The following is a 4842-nucleotide window of genomic DNA, read 5'->3' as shown; positions in this document are numbered from 1 at the left end:
GTAGAAAATACAAATATTTAAAATAAAAGATACAATTCATTCATATTTGCAAAGGATCGCTTGCTAACGACATCATGCGTGCATTTAAACGATGTTTACGCTTCTACTCCTCAAAATAAATTAAATTTTGCATGCCGACCAAATCCGACTGTATATGCAAAAACACGAGCGTGGTTGAAGAAATATCAAAATTTTTTGATTTTCGTCAACACATTTCTTAAAATTTCAAATGTTACTATTACACAAACAAATTTCGCATTTCACAAAGTAGGAGAAAAGTAGGAGAAAAAATTCTCATGTGAGAGCGATTTTTTAGTATATTTGTTGTTTTATCTGGGGCGTGTTTAAAAAATTTTTAAAAAATTGTTTGTGTAATGGCAAGCGCGCGTTGACAACGAGCGTTGATGTCTAATGGGCCCTTTATACACTCACACTAACACTCACACAACTAAGGTAGCGAGCTCATTTTAATACAATTAAATGCAGAAAGTTCGGAGAACGGAAGTAACGAATATTGATTGTATTGACAATTTTGGGTAAGGGTTTCCTACTCCTTAATTCTTCGTGAGTTTCATAACAAAAAAGTCATTTTTATTACAAACATTAACACCAAGAAATTATGTGTAAAAATCGAACCGAACCCAGCGAGCCCATCAGAACGCACAAAGGCAAAATCACATAATTATGATTGCATTTTAAGTGTTCCTAGTTTGGGAAAGTATGTGTGGCAGTGTGTGTAGTTTGCTAAAAATCATTCAAGGTGAACATAGAGAAAGTGTGTTGCATGCGATAAACGCACATTTTTCAAAGGACGTGAAAAATTTGTTGTAAAAATCTAACACAAACACGTAAAAAATAGATTAACGTTTCTATTGTAAATGTTCCAGTGTTCTATGGAACAATAGAACACAATAGCAAAATACTATGTACCTTTAGCAGTTAGTTAGGACTAATTAAAATTGATATTGGAATTTCGAATTTAATTTTCTTACAGTATTTAGTCGTAAGGTAATCTACATAGTAAGAGTAAGAGTCATATTGGGTCATAACCTTTTGATGATATACATATATGTATCTTTGCGTAATGAAATCAATTCATAATATTTGTGATATAAGTGTTAAGAATTGTAAGTAGAACGGCTTAATAACTTAGTAAATAATATTATTTAAAGAAGATATAAAATAATTTAATATTTTCTATTAAATTCTTTTTTATAAAAATAAATGCTAAGACTATAAAACACTTTTGTCAATATGTAAGAAAAGATATTTCAGTAATCAGTGAATTCCTGATTTAGTTTTTTGTGACTGTATATGTATTTATTTTTTACATACTTATTATATAAAAAATATATTAAATATATTTGAAAATATTTGTTAATTTAATAAAAAAATAGTATGGCTAGTAAATAATTTACGTACTTTTCCTTAATATTGCGATCTGTTTTAATGCGTGTTGGTATCCATCACGAGTAAGTCCGAGTAAGTCCTACTAAAAATTTAACCACCTGACTACAGTTTTTAAACCTAGAGTCTGTAAGTACATAAATGGGAATGTATTAATGGATATCCGTGTATTTTAGCCCCTAACAAAATATTACCAATATAAAAAATAAATAATTGCTAATGAGGGCTTTAAATAGGTATAGACAGCTGTGATCTAATATCTAACTCCATTATTAAAAACCAATCCAATATATATTTCATTCAATTTCTAATTGTGTATTTATTTGAGCAGGTTGGGTTGTCTGACTTAACACATCAAATATTAAAAATGATTTTTATATATGTATGCTTTTTCAAAAAATGCATAAAAAGATAGAACTATTTAAAAATGTATGTATATTTTTAGTTTAGTAAATACTGTATTCTACTATTTTCTTAAAATTAATTCCTTTTAAGCACTTCTATTCCACAATATTGACTTCTTGTGTTCTCGGTATATCTGATAACCATCGAAATTACCAACAATTTGTCCTAGTTCACCGTCTGCTCCAACACATCGACAACGTTATCGTTCCATAAATATCGAGGGTTTGTCACTTAATACAATACGAACTCTTGTCTAACCTTTTTCCGCGTATACGTTTACCATGCCATGGGCAAAGTATATTGTAATTTATCTAATGCAGTCATTAATTTCGTATTAACAAGGTGTGGATGGAAAATTACTTGTACTTTTACAATATTTGTATCAGCCATTTTCATTACGATTTCAGTGTATATATTCTTGTATAGTTTTCAAGTATATTTGAATATAAAAGTGAAAGCATGCCTGCCTGCTAATGAAAATAAAATTCTGATTATTATCAATATACGAAGTGCATAGATAAGTTGCACCTAAATAATTAAACAATGAGTTTTAATCAATAAATATAAGTAATTTAAGGTTAAAAAATTTTAAAAACTTATAATTTTCCTGCAGTTAGATTCATTACTTTCATATAAACTTTATTGTGTGATTTAAGAGTTGTTTGGAGATTATTTTTAATTGAAATATGGTTTTAAGTAGATGATTCATGTTGAGTAAATTCGTGCTACTTCTAGAGCCACATTTGGTGTTTTGGTATTATGTATATTGTACATTTGGTACATATAGTAAATAAATGTAATAGTCGAAGAGCTGTTGTAATGAAGAGATATTATATATTAAGACCTGTTTACTACGTTATAGTTTAATTGATCGTAAATGCAGTAGCATGGCCAGGATTGTGGCAAAGGTGGTTTATACTAGGAAATATTAATTTTATACAGTTTGTATTTGCAGTGTATATATATACATTTATCTATCTATCGATCTATCTATTTATTTATAAACTAACTATAAATCAACTTACTTACTTACTGCTTTCCTTCTCTCCTACTGGAGCATAGGACTTTAACGATTCCTCTAAATCTTGCTTTGTTGCCTGCTTCTCTTGTAATTCGGTTCGAGGAGTACTGTGCGTCTCTTTCTTTAAATTCTTGGTCCACGGTTTTTCGCTATAATTTAGCTGGAGCGGTCGGTTACCTTGTGAATTCCATCAATCAATAGTATATATATATAGTCTATAATTTATATTGGTAAGAGTGGGATATATCCTCTGGTTTATTATTGTTAAGGAACACTAAATGTCTTCACATGGCGATAAAAATGTGCTGATATTAATTTTATATATTTAAATATTATAATTATATTAATACTGAAATTCAATTAATAAACTTATTAAAATCGTTAATCTCTCTTTAATGCAATCCTCGGGGATTACTACATAAGTAATTGAATTTTTATAAAATTTTAATCTTATCTTGATTTATTATCTAATCCCATGAATTATCTAGAAAATTTTATTTAAATATTCATTAAAAATTTAATGCTGTTTGCATGGCATTTTATTATCAAATGCATCAAAATCGTTTTGTTGCATTTTCCATCTATAAAAAACAAAAAAAAAATGAAATTAATCAAAAAATGGTATTTAAAATTCCGCCATGTTTGGCTGGAACACTGGCACTGACACACGCCTGGATGTGAGCCATTGCCGCGTGTTGTGGTTGAGGTGGTTGGTGATATTTTTTTTAAGTCAGCCTAATATGCATTTGCTCGTAGACCTGTGGAAGGTTATAGCCGGAGTACTATAGCACAGTACGGAACGTAGCAGAGACAACAGATATGGTAGTAAAATGGCTTAAAGCAGATGAAGGAAAATTATGTGACTAAGTTACAACAGCAAAAGGCAACGAGCTTGAACTCTTGAAGGCGGTTTGGCGCGCACAAGCGAAAATAATTCACAAATTATGCGAATAAAATTTTTAATAATTCTCATGGCAAAAAATAAATGAGAATTAAAAATTAACCAAATAAAAAAGTTGATACAACTTAAAATTCAACTGAAAAAAATGAATAAAAATAAATAAAAATGTTACAATGAAAGAAAACTTCACAAATCTTTTAGGCCAAAAAGTGGGTTGGCTTAAAATCTTCAACGCGTCGGTATCTTAAAGATTTTATATTTGCACAATAAAAAAATCAAGCGAAATATTTAAATTGTTAATAATAAAAATGGTCTAAAAAGGCCATGCTTAAGACAAAAAAAATGTAAGCGGTACTGACGCTGCCAGCAAGAAAATATGGAAACTCCACTCACCGAAGACATGTACTCCGACTCGCATACACTCCGAGCTCTTTAGGCTTTTTTATTTTTGTTGACTGTTTGGCACAATAAGCCAGAAAGACAGCAAGGATTTTGTCCGGCTAAACAGGCAACTTTGGTTTTTGTTGCGGCTAAAAGTCAGTTTTAACGCTTTCTTCGCTTGCAGAGTCATGTAGCAGTTTTTAGTTATGGTGCATTGTTGATTTTAAATTTATATTGTGTAAATCAAGTAAAACTACAACGGCACAAAAAATCTACAAAATGAAGAAAAAATTATATTAAGCGAAAAATTTTTTATAATTTTTTATATAAAAATGTGCGCGTTTTGCATAACAAAATGGCAAACTTGTGTCGGCATTTTTCATTGAAGTTAAAAGACTTTACTTACCGTTGCATATTTTATTAATTTTTTTCTTTTTTTCCCACTTAGTGTAACTTTTTCTATTTAAAATGGAAATTTTTTAAGTGGAAATGCCGTTAGAAGCATGCCAATATGTGTACGATACTTAAGAGTAAGTCATACTTGGTAGGAAGTTCAATGAGATTTTTCCGAAAATATATTTATTATTTCATGAGAGCATATAAATGTGAACTTAACAAGTAGGAATAAAATTTTTTTTTTTAAACGGACTAATAATTTCATCAAAGTTTTTTATGTAAATTACATTATATTACGGATGGAAAAACATTTGGAAAAAAGACTTTAGTT

The sequence above is a fragment of the Teleopsis dalmanni genome, chromosome 1 (genome assembly GCF_002237135.1).
Source record: "Teleopsis dalmanni isolate 2A chromosome 1, ASM223713v2, whole genome shotgun sequence".
In the NCBI taxonomy this organism is placed as follows: domain Eukaryota; kingdom Metazoa; phylum Arthropoda; class Insecta; order Diptera; family Diopsidae; genus Teleopsis; species Teleopsis dalmanni.
This window is presented reverse-complemented; position numbering follows the sequence as displayed.